An 11,832-nucleotide genomic window follows, 5' to 3' on the forward strand; every position below is an offset into this window, starting at 1 on the left:
AGGTGGGGAGGGAAGTGGGAGATATAAAGGAAACAGGAAGTAATAAATTAATCTCTAACCAAGGTCAGCTGTTCCCCAGAGCACAAAGCAATGGATGGTGGATTGCTCCAGGGGCTTATATTGGCAAGAAAGTTATTTTGACAAAGTTCTTACGAAGTGGACAGAAAATTCTGTCAACGACAGCAAATATTCACCAGATAAAAACCATGTTTTTTTTTTTTTTTTTAAAGAGAGATTTGAGTTTAAATATTTCCCTACAAGTCCTTTCTTCTATATATCTGTTCTGCATAGGATAAGTTTAAACAAAAGCAACCTATAGGGAAATAGAATGAGATGATCTTGGTAAAAGAGAGAGAGAGAGAGAGAGACTGAAAGAGAGAGACAGGGCGATCTCTAAGCATTCTTTCAGTTTGCCAGGCAGTTTGGACAAGCATTTCAGTTTCTGTCATACTCTTCAAGGAGTCATCAATATTTCTGAGAGTCACACATTACTATAGTCATCAGTTAAAAAAAACAACCTGTTCGATATAAGCTAATAATAGTTCGGCATATGAGCTACATCGATGTTCAAGACTTATAACGTTCTCTATATAGACACTACAAATTCCAGAGATTTTGTAGATGAGGACAAAAAACACTTTAACTAAAGTTGACAAGAATCAACACAAAGAATCTTAAATAAGTGACCAAGCTTAATGTGCAACTGACACTAAAGTCTCCTGAAGGGACAATGCAAAGGGAGACACTCTCACTGGGGCAGTCTTCTTATTAGAAGGATTTACCTGGACCCATTAGCAAGACCAGCCCAGAACACTGGCCAGCACCCTCACAATGTCATTGCCATGAAAGGAGAAAAATTCACAGGTGGGAGTTGGCGGTTCTGTTTTAAAACTGACTAAAGAGGCATGACAACTAAACGTAATGAACAATATTTGAGAAAATTCTAGGTTTATTTCTTTTAAAAAAAGAGCTATAAAGAATATTTTTAAGAGGGTAAACTTGAATATGGACTATATATTAGATGATATTATTGTAATATAGTTTATTACTTGTCTGTGATAGTGGCATTTTAGTTATATAGGAGAATGTCTTTGTTCTTAGGGGATAGGTGCTGACATTTTTAGGGGTGAAATGTCGTGATATCTGCAACTTACGTTAAAAATGGTCAGGAAATGACTGAGCATAGTGGCTCAACTCTGTAATTCCAGCACTTTGGGAGACCAAGGTTGGTGGATTATTTGAGATCAGGAGTTCAGGACCAGCTTAGTCAACATGGTGAAACCCTGTCTCTACTAAAAATACAAAACTTAGCCAGGTGTGGTGGTGCATGCCTGTAATCCCAGCTACTTAGGAGCCTGAGGCAGGAGCACTGCTTGAACCCAGGAGACAGAGGCTGCAGTGAGCCAAGATCGTGCCACTGCACTGTAGCCTGGGCAACAGAGTGAGGGAGACTCCATTTCAAAAAAAAAAAAAAAAAAAAAAAGTCAGGAAATAACTGAATGTTCATACATATAAAGAGAAATGTTTATACGTGTATATATATACATATCTGCATGTTTATAAATATATATGTACATATATAGAAATGTTTATGTGTGTATATAGAGAGAAGATGACAATATGATAAATGTTAATTAGTAAATCTAGATGATGTACTGTTTTTTCAACTTTTCTATAGGTTTGACTTTTTTTGAAAATAAAATGTTAAAGAAAAAAAAAAGAATGAACTCAAAATGGAGTCAATTATTTGTCCATGGAAGCGATCTACACAACAAAGGAAGTATATATCCTGTTCTCTGAGCTTTACATCCTTGAATGGCAGGCCAAAGGAAAAGGTGCTGGCTCTTAATTCTCAGGTTGGAGCCCTTTTCAAAGAATTGATGTTCAAAGCAACAAATCCAGTCTTTTAATTTTTACTATTTGGTCAAAGGAAATATATTTTAAAACTACTTTTTGATCTATATGAAATGTTACCTGTCAGATACACTCTCCTATAATAATTTTTATTTTGAAGAAATTTGAACTTCGGTTTCTTCCTTTAGGACTATGCAAGAAGACTTTGGAAATACATAAAATATAATCAAAAGCAACTTATGATCTGGCTACAGAAATTTAAATTTTGAATTATAAAGCTCTGAGACTATTACTATAAAAATGCATTTTTTCTAGTTAATGATGTCACAGAAAAATATGTAAATTTGGTTGAATATATGAACTTGACATTTTTATAGGCCAAAAAGAGTTGAGTAGAGGTAATTTCATATAGTTCAACTATATATTTTTCTATTTACTATAAAGATCCAATATAATATAAGGTGCTTTTATTTATTCAAAAAAATCCTTCTGAAAAGAGTTTATTCAAGTCCTTGCAAATTCTCTAGTATTATAGGGAGCTCTATAATTACTTTATTTTGAACTACAAAATATTTTGGGGGAAAACACATTAGCCTGAACTGACTTTGCTCAATACGTACTTTGGATGTTTTTGATGGTTACCCAGAAAAATCATTTAAAACTTCAAAAAAAAAACCACACCAAATTAACACAGATTTAATAATTATTCCGGAGGAGTTGGCCCATCTTTAATGTTCTAATTCACTGCATTTTTATTTATTTATTTCAATCGTGGTGAGATATACACAAAGCCACCCTCATACAGAGAGAGATGATGATGATGATGATGATGATAGCAATTTCATTGAGAACTATATCGCAGGCACATTCCTAAGCAGTTTATGTGAATCAGTGAAAGTAATTATCACAGCAGTCTGTGCAGTAGCCTATGAAGCCCTCCATGATCTGGCTCCAGGCTGACTTCATTTCCTAGCATTTTTCCCATTGGTTGGTCATTCTTCTTCAACCATGCCAGTCTCCTTGGATCCCCTGAACATATCAAGAATGTTCCATTCTCAGGGTCTTAACACTGCCTGCTCCCTCTGCCTGGTGTGCTCTCTCCCAAGATATCTGCAAGGCTTAATCTTCTCTTCCTTCAAACCTCGCCTCAGATGTCACCATATCAGAGAAAGCTTCTTTTACCACCACATAAATAGCACATCCCTTATAAATTTGTGTTTTAAAATATAAAATTGTGTTATAAAACTGTGTTATAAACATGTTGTAAATAGCACTATGTACCCCATCTATAGTGGAGATGGTTATATACCACCTCCATCCCCTTCAGAACTGAAAGGCTTGTTCTTCTAGGTGCTAGTAGTAATGTCAGTTGACAACCCTAAATTCTCAGCCTTCTCTAAAACTTGCTGTCTGCTGGAGAGAGCGATTTTTCTAAGGGCAGCCCATGTCCAGTGGCTGATCAAAGCAGGAATATAAAGACCCAAACCCTTTGTCCCAACTTGGGCCAATTCAGAAAAGCCATCCCAGCTTCAGAACTCCCCATGGAGTCAGCTGAGGCCTTTCCCCTCCTCCTGCCTTTCTGTTCCCACCAGGTATGATCCTGTGTCTCCATCACAGAACCTGTTTCCCAGGGAATCCAACCTGCAGGACAACCCATCATTCTCTTTCTTTCCTACTCTGCCTATTGTTTTTCAAATAACTTAGCACATCTGGATATATTACATATTTATTTGCTTATTGTCTCTCTAACCCTCTGTAGGTGAACTCCATGGAGTCAAGGACTTGTTTTGTTTTGTTTGTATCCCTAGCGGACCTAGGGGACCTAGGGTAGCACCTGGCATGGAGGCGGAGCTCAGGGAACACTTGTTGAATCAATAGGTGTGCAAATGAATTAACAAACACCACTAGGAAGTTATTGGTGTTGGCATTTTACGGTTGAGAAAAACAAGACTCAGAAAGATTAAGTAACTCGCCCAAGGTCACACAGCTAATGATCAGTGAGGGGGATAGAAATATTTATAAGGAATGTTTCAATAGAATGTAGACAGGAAGACCTGCACATAATGTGCTAGTGGAACTTGAATCAAACCAGATAAAGGGACACACTGATGGGAGAGAGAGGTAAGAGAGAAATGAGACAAATCATGGTTTCTGCATCAAAACTTGGGAAGTACCAGGGTGTGAAGCTTACTTTTTAAAAAGTCAAGAAAGCAAAAAGAAGCATTTCACCACCCGGGTGAATGGCTAAATACTCTGGACTCTAAGAAAGATCAATCATTTCCTAATCTATCCCTTTATTTAGATCCCAAGCCATCTGAAATTAAGTATTTCCACTGAATTCTTATTTTTTTCCTAAACCATCAGTTACTGGGAGCCTCATTTAAACTAAGATTTGGATCATAATGCATAATCAGATGTGTTATGTCACTACTGGTATTCCTGGCTGTTCCAAAGTGGTGAGGGCATGGTGGGAACAAAAAAGGAGAACCTTCCCCTGTCACAGCTCCTGAGAATTTCAGTGACACCAACAGCTGATGGGTGACAAAGTTATGGAAAATGGTTCCTTAGAGAAGCCTCCACATTTCAAGTATAAAACTCCATCTTTAGACAACCGAATAGCTGCTTAGAAAAGTTACCATTTGTCTCTTTTTTCTCTTGTAAGAACAACAAAAAAATTAAACGATCTGTGTCTCTGCCACAGAGAGAAGCACTAGAAGTATTTATACTAGTTTTTGGAACCAAAACAAGGAGCATTTAGGATCTGGGTGAATACAGTGTAAGGGGTGGGGCAGGGGGATATTGAAAGAAAGTCAAGTGTCCTACAACCAAGGAGTCTTGACTTTCTTTTTCCCTACAACAAGTAGCAGTCTCTTTGACCTTGTGGGGGATATTTCAAAGATCACAAGGAAAAAATCTACAATCAAGGTATGTGGGACCATAGAAGGAAATCAAAGACTAGCACATGACTTTCAGTGACTTGCAAAAGAAAAAATAAAGGAAGCAAAGAGACAAAATAAGCTACATACACCACAGAGTTAGAAAAAATAATGCTTTCACAAGCCTATCAAAGGGAATAAAATCCGCAAAGGGAAGTGTATCACTAAATAAGGAAGGCAAAGATGAGATGAAAACTCAAACTATTAAAATGCTTAACAGACCACACTACAAACTGAAACCTTGCATGCTCATTAGAAATTACTAACACACAGTATATTTTCCCGTAATTATTGAGATATCTAGGTTGACCATCAGCAAATTGAATTCAATGTGATTAAACTTTGCTCATTCATCATCTCCCCTCACCAGAGGCTAGTGTGGAGCTGAACTGGCTTCTGAGGATGACTTCAGATTGAGAGTATCGGGTATTGGAGCCTGGAAGTCAACAGCCAAAGGGCATTCAGCTTTGCTTCAGATCCTTCCAGAGGTTACCTCCCCTCAACCCACCTCCCACCTCCAACCTCTCCCCACCCTGCCTCCCCCGCACAACATCCCCGGACAGGATTACCTGGGCTTCTCCCTTATCCTTCCCTTTCACAACTATTTACTGAGTGCTTGCTATAATAAGTGTCTGGCACTGTGCTAGACCTTGAACCTACAGAAGTGCACAAAAGACACACAGTCCTTGTCTCATGTGGAATCACGTGGCAATAGAGACACTAATCAGATGATCAGACAAAGATTTAATTATACATTGTGGCAGGCGCTGAAGAAGCACCGTGAGAATATACGATGTGGGGTTCAGTCTAGCCTGGTGGGTCAGCGCTTTCCTGAGAAATTAATGTCAGAGCTCAGAACTGAAAGACAAGCAGTAGCAGCCAGATTTGGGGAGTGGGGCTGGGGAAGAGTATTCCAGGCAGAGGAAACAACCTGTGCAAAGGCCCTGAGGTGAGAGGGAATGTGGTGCTCTTGAGGACTGCAAGAAGGCCAGAGTGCAGATAACAAGAAGGAAGGGACAACCCAGGGCTGGAGAGTGAATTGAGGCCCAACAAAGGAGGGTTTTGTGGACCATCGTAAAGACTTGTGTGTACTCCAATAACAATCAAGATGGGTATTAAAGGGGCAGGGAGCATTTGACATACCAGATATTTTTAATTTGATGTAAGTGGAGCCAAGACTAACTATAATACATAATTTTCATGATTCAAAGCAAAATAAAGATACAGGGCCCTTTGTTTAAAAATTATTTAAAATGTCAAGGCTATAACAGCAGAGCATTATCACCAAGCAGGCCCCTTCTAAGCCAGTCCTGGAAGGAGCATCCCTGAGTCCCTGGGATGTCTTGGTCTTGGGTTAGTAGGGATGGCTCCAGGACTGCTCTCAGCCTTTGCATAGTCAGGCCCCCTCTGAGCTCAACAAGAAAGCAACATGGGCCCCTTGCTCTGCATTTCAAGATGCTATGCAAGGTTTCTAGTCTTCAAATTCTTTAAACTGACTAATATAAAGAAGAGTTAGTTGAGGTAAACAGAAGAGCTATCAAGCAGAGTGAGAGTGATCTGGCTTCCTGCGAGGCTTCCCACACTAACACAATCCACAGATCTCTCACTAGAGACTCTGGAGTCAAAGGCCCAGAGTAGGGTGAGGCAAGGGAAGCTCCTAGGTGCAAAATTTAAGGAAGCACTTACTCTCAAGGAAGTACAAGTGTAGGTTCGGGACCTGAGATGGAGTGCCTCCTTAAATTTATCCCTCCCACCCCACATCTGGCTTGCCTCTCATCCTAGTTCCAGCCTTGGTCCAAGCAAAGCACCAGAGAGATAAATCTGGAGTTTTGGAAGCCCAGCAGACAGCAAGTCAGCTCTACGCCAGGGGTAGAGAAACGCCTGAAGGTTGAGAAAGCAGGCCATCTTTGGGGTGGAAATACCTTCTGAAATTCAGTGACACAGGGCAGGCCCTTTGGAGCTATCTACTTGCAACTCTGGACAAGCAGGCTTGAGCCATGTAAAGATCTGGGTGACCCAATGGGCATCTTTGCTGTGTTATACTTTGTATATTATGGTGACCTATATAGGGTCTGGTCAGTTGGAAACTCAGTTTAGCTGACTTACTTGTCTAGGAATTCAGACAGTACATTGCTGATAGGAAAACAGATCTACCCATGTTAGCTCAGCCTTGTCTTATCAATACTGTTATTTATTTCAACCAAATCTCAACACACAGTCTCTGACTCTTTAATGTGAAGAGAAATAAGATGGTGATTTGGTTGATCTTACCTTTCCTGCCATCTCAACACTTGTATTCTCCTACCCTCCTCTCCCTGTCCCTTTATGAAGAAGAGAACTTCTTCATGTCCCACTGTCCATTACAAAACATGAAAGATGATTTCATTTGTGGTCAAGTAAAAGCTCTCTGCAAGTCCCATCAGAAGCCTGGCCAGGAAAGCAGATAAGTTTTCCAAAGTGCAGACTATCTCCATAAAGTAGTTTGACCCCAGAATCCCGTCTGATTTTGTCTGTCTTCTGTCTATTGCTTTGTCTGGACTTTTGCTCCCCTTTGCATTGAAAAGTGCAATTATTCCACAGCAACCGATTTTCCTGTTAGAAGATGGAAAGGCCGTTATTAATTTGTCCTCACATTAATATGCTTCATTTCCTTTCATCTTTATTACCCATCTATATATTCCTCAGAGGTCTTGTTTACATAAAACAGGACTCCTGGATGCAGAAAGTACTTAATGAGTCTCAGCATAACCACTACAGAGCAAACATGGTCCATTCACCCTTTATAATTATGAATCATTTGACAGTATTAAAAAACATTTTCAGCAAATGGTGCCAGGCAGTTTCTTTCTAGATTTTTTTTTATTACCATGAAGATCAGCCATAAACTAAATTATGAGCTTGGTCTATGAAATTCTGGCTTTAAGCTCTAACAGTAAGGGCTTATATCTTAAACTGTACTCAGATTATAGTCTTGAACAATTTGGTTCTTCTTACCTTCACAAGTTCTCTTTCTTTCCTTCCTTCCTTCCTTCCTTCCTTCCTTCTTCCCTCCCTTCCTTCCTTCTTTCCTTCCTTCCTTTTTTCCTTCCCTCCCTCCCTCCCTCCTTCCTTCCTTCACTCTTCTTACCCTTACAAGTTCCCCTTCCTTCCTTCCTTTCTTGCTTTCTTCCTTCCTTCCTCCTTCCCTCTCTCCTTCCTTCCCTCTCTCCTCCTTCCCTCCCTCTCTCCCTTCTTCCTTCCTTCCCTCCTTCCTTCCTTCCTTCTTTCCCTCCCTCTTCTTACCCTCACAAGTTCCCCCTCCTTCCTTCCTCCCTCCCTTCCTTCCTTTCTTCCTTCCCTTTTCCTTCCTCCCTCCCTCCTTTCCTTCCTTCCTTTCTTCCTTCCCTTCTTCCTTCATCCCTCCCTCCCTCCCTCCCTTCCTTCCTTCCCTCCCGCTTCCCTCTCTTCCTTCCTTCCCTCCTTCCTTCCTTCCCTCTTCTTACCTTCAGAAGTTTTCCTTCCTTCCTTCCTTCCTCCCTCCCTCCCTCCCTCCCTCCCTCCCTCCTTCCTTCCTTCCTTCCTTCCTTCCTTCCTTCCTTCCTTCCTTCCTTCCTTCCTTCCTTCCCTCTTCTTACACTCACAAGTTCTCCTTCCTCCTTCCTTTCTTCCTGTTTCAAGCATTTGCACACAATTGGAGAATTATGCACAGAGAATTAAGACTTCAGGGGCATCATCTCCCTGAATCCTACTCACATTTTGTTTACTCACTTATGGATCTCTGCTTTAGCAAAACTGATCTGAGAGCCTGAGTTGCTGACCAGTGGGTTTCCTTCTAACTGAAACTGTACTATAAACAAATAACTTGGAGCAATCGGTTCAGTTTCAACAACTAGTTATTAAGCAACCAATATGCAGCTGGTATTGTTTTAAGCACTGACAAAAAACAAATAAGAGAGCAATTAATTCTGTCTTGGTAGGATGAGACAGCCTATGAGATTCACAGAATATTTTAGTGGGCTTTGAAAGATGAGTAGAAGTTTGCTAGATAGATAAGGAGAAAGGACATGCCACACAGAAGGTCCAGGATAATAAAAATCTGGAAATACAAAAGTACACCAGGGATTGGAGAAGCCTGCTACATCCTGGTATGATTGGGTTACAGGGATTCTAGGAAGGTGTGACTGGAGTGGAAGATGAAAATGGAGATGAGGGATGGGTGGTGTGTGAAGAATCTTACGTTTATAGAGTAATAAGTTGATCAGTTACACAGAGGTGATCTCCTCTAGTGTTTACAAATCATAAACACAGTTCAAAGGGAATTCAAAGGTGAACAATGTAGGATGATCCATTCTTTCATATAAACATTTTTTGAGTGTCTTCTACATGCAAGTAGGTGTTAGGGTGGAATAGAAAAAATGTGGTCCCTGCCCACTGGGGGCTTACAATCTACCTAGGAATAGAGAGCTCCATAACTAACAACAACTCAAGGCAATGTGAGACACAGGGTAGTAGGAAGCCTATAAAGCAAGCATACAGGAGGGAGCAGTGAATGCCAGAAGGAACAGCTTCAGGAAAGGTTGGCTGGGGGGAAATACGTGTCTAGGGGGAAAACAATGGTATAAAACAAGGCAAGAGCATGCTAGGCCAAAGGAATGTCCTGAGCAAAATAAACAGGATGTAAGAGATCCGTTTGTGGTTAGAAAAAGGTGGAGCACAGAAGTTTGGCTTTGAGGTAGAAAATGGTGGTGGAAAGATGGGCTGGGAAGAGCTGACAGTAGGCCTTGAGTGCCATAACAAGAAGCCTAGGCTTTATCCAGGAGAAAATGGAGATTAATAAAAGACTACGTAACAGTGACATTTTTTCAAGCACATAGTCAAGGCAAATATATTTCATCCTTAGAAAGTACTTATTTTGATTTATTAATAGCCATTATTGCCAGTGAAACTGGATACTTCCCTTGACTCTTTTGCAGGACTCATAAAGGATTGGCTTGTTTACTCAGCCCACAGCTCTCAACCCCTCACAGGAGGGGAAGCAAGCAGGTGAGCAGGGGCAGGGGCCGGGATGAGTACTTCTGGGCACTGGCAGGAGTAGAACTCCATGAGGCCCCACAGCAGCATCTAGGGGGGTACCTGCAACCCCCAAAGCCCCAGAGGGTGCGTGTTACAGTGTGTTCTTTTAGCTTGGCCATCCACTGATGGCTTAAGTGTTTAACAGCTCAGTGGAGGATCAGGGTGACAGCCTTTTGCACCCACCTTCTTGGTACTCGAGTTCTTGTCCAGCGTTCAGGAAGAATCAGGCTGCATGAACAAATTGAAAGGCAGTGAATGTCGAGGGTTTTATTGAGCGATGGAAGTGGCTCTCAGCAGGATGGGGAGCTGGGAAGGGGATGAAGCAGGAAGGTGGTCTTACCCCGGAGTTCAGCCATCCTCTATTGAACTCTTCTCCTAAGTCCCACCATCAAGCTATCCTTCTGAAGTCAAGCTGTTTCTCTCTGATGTTTGGCTGCTACTTCTCTCTCGCCTTCGCTGCTGCTCCACTCTGCCTCTCAGCCACTCTACTGTGCCTCTGCCACTGAAGCCTGGGGTTTTTGTGGGTATAGAATCAGGGGTGGGGTGGGCCAGGGTGATTTTGTAAAAGGCAACATTCGGGTGGGAAAACAGGAATGCATGTTTTCACTTTGGGCCATGGTCCCAGGCTTGAGGGTGTGGCCCTTGCCAGGGACTGTCCTCTTCTACCCAGTATTTCCCTACCTCCTGTCCATATCACCAGGAATATTGTCTTGAGGAGGATTTGGGGTTCAGTGAGGAAGAAATGAATTCATTTATCCACATGGTTATGTGTCATCACTAGCCTGAAGGGCACGTCTTCTACGTGAGTAGTAGACAGCATCTGGGACAACAATGGTTTAATTGTCCTTGTGCATATTTCCCTTTTATTCACCTCAATAAGATCTCAGGACTAGTGGAGCAACACTCATAAGAGAAAGCAATTCTACCCTCATCAACTCAACATCAGAACTGAGCTATTAATACTGGCCAAATCTTTTGAAGTTCAAAAGTACCATAAACATGCTACAAATTGTTATTAGTAACCAATGAAAGAGAGACATCCTTCTAGCATCCAACATAAAAGGCCAACTAGAAAGTCTGAAGATCCCAGGTTGGGAACCGTGGCTCATGCCTGTAATCCCAGCACTTTGGGAGGCCAAGGTGGGAGGATCACTTGAGGTCAGGAGTTCGAGACCAGCCTGGCTAACATTGTGAAATCTTGTCTCTGCTAAAAATACAAAAATTAGCCAGGCATGGTGGCGCATGCCTGTAGTCTCAGCTACTTGGGAGGCTGAGGCAGGAGAATGGCTTGAACCTAGAAGGTTGCAGTAAGCCGAGATTGCACCATTGCACTCCAGCCTAGATGACAGAGCAAGACTCTGTCTCAAAAAAAAAAAAAAAAGTTTGAAGATCCCATAAGTGGTACTCCCTCCTTCTCAGTTACTACAATGTCTCAGGACATTGCTTCAGTTCATGTCACAGGCAGCTCTGCTTTTCCTGAATATCAGAGGACATTGGGAATACGCAGGGTCACCTGGCTCTAGAAATCACTAGCATTACTTGCCAAAACAACAAAGAGAAAAACAGATGAATTGTTAGGAACCTTAGAAGACAACAATGGAACACAGCAATAGAGTCTTTGAGATGGGGAAATTGGAAAAATTGTATTCTAGGTCTAGACAAAGCATCTGTAATCAGGGATCTATAGGATACCCTCCTCCCCAAAGGGTGTTGTGGATGAAATTTGAGGAGGTGGTCACTGAGGATGGATGGAAAATAATTTTCATCTTTATTTTCAATTACCTGTAATTGAAATTTAGCATTTCCTTTAATTATGAACGTAATAAACCACAATAGTATTAGCAGTACTTGTGATTTTTTTTCACCCATAGAAATCAGAGTCACTTTCATGTCTCATTACAGTAGTTTTGGATATCTTGGAATATTGTTTATAGTCATCACTAATTTGAATTATGGTAGTTAGACTCAGTGCTAGATCTTCTTAAGTGTT

The 11,832-nt window shown here is 41.3% G+C and overlaps 1 long non-coding RNA gene across 1 annotated transcript; it reads right to left on the reverse strand.

The window, feature by feature from the left end:
• Positions 1–6,671: 6,671 nt before the first annotated feature.
• LOC105486286 (uncharacterized) lies at positions 6,672–10,815 on the reverse strand. Its single transcript, XR_011620554.1, has 3 exons — positions 10,183–10,815; positions 10,026–10,070; positions 6,672–7,382 (listed from the first exon to the last, which is right to left on the reverse strand). It is a non-coding gene; the product is annotated as an uncharacterized lncRNA (long non-coding RNA).
• Positions 10,816–11,832: the final 1,017 nt, after the last annotated feature.

The sequence above is a fragment of the Macaca nemestrina genome, chromosome 3 (assembly GCF_043159975.1).
Source record: "Macaca nemestrina isolate mMacNem1 chromosome 3, mMacNem.hap1, whole genome shotgun sequence".
NCBI lineage: Eukaryota > Metazoa > Chordata > Mammalia > Primates > Cercopithecidae > Macaca > Macaca nemestrina.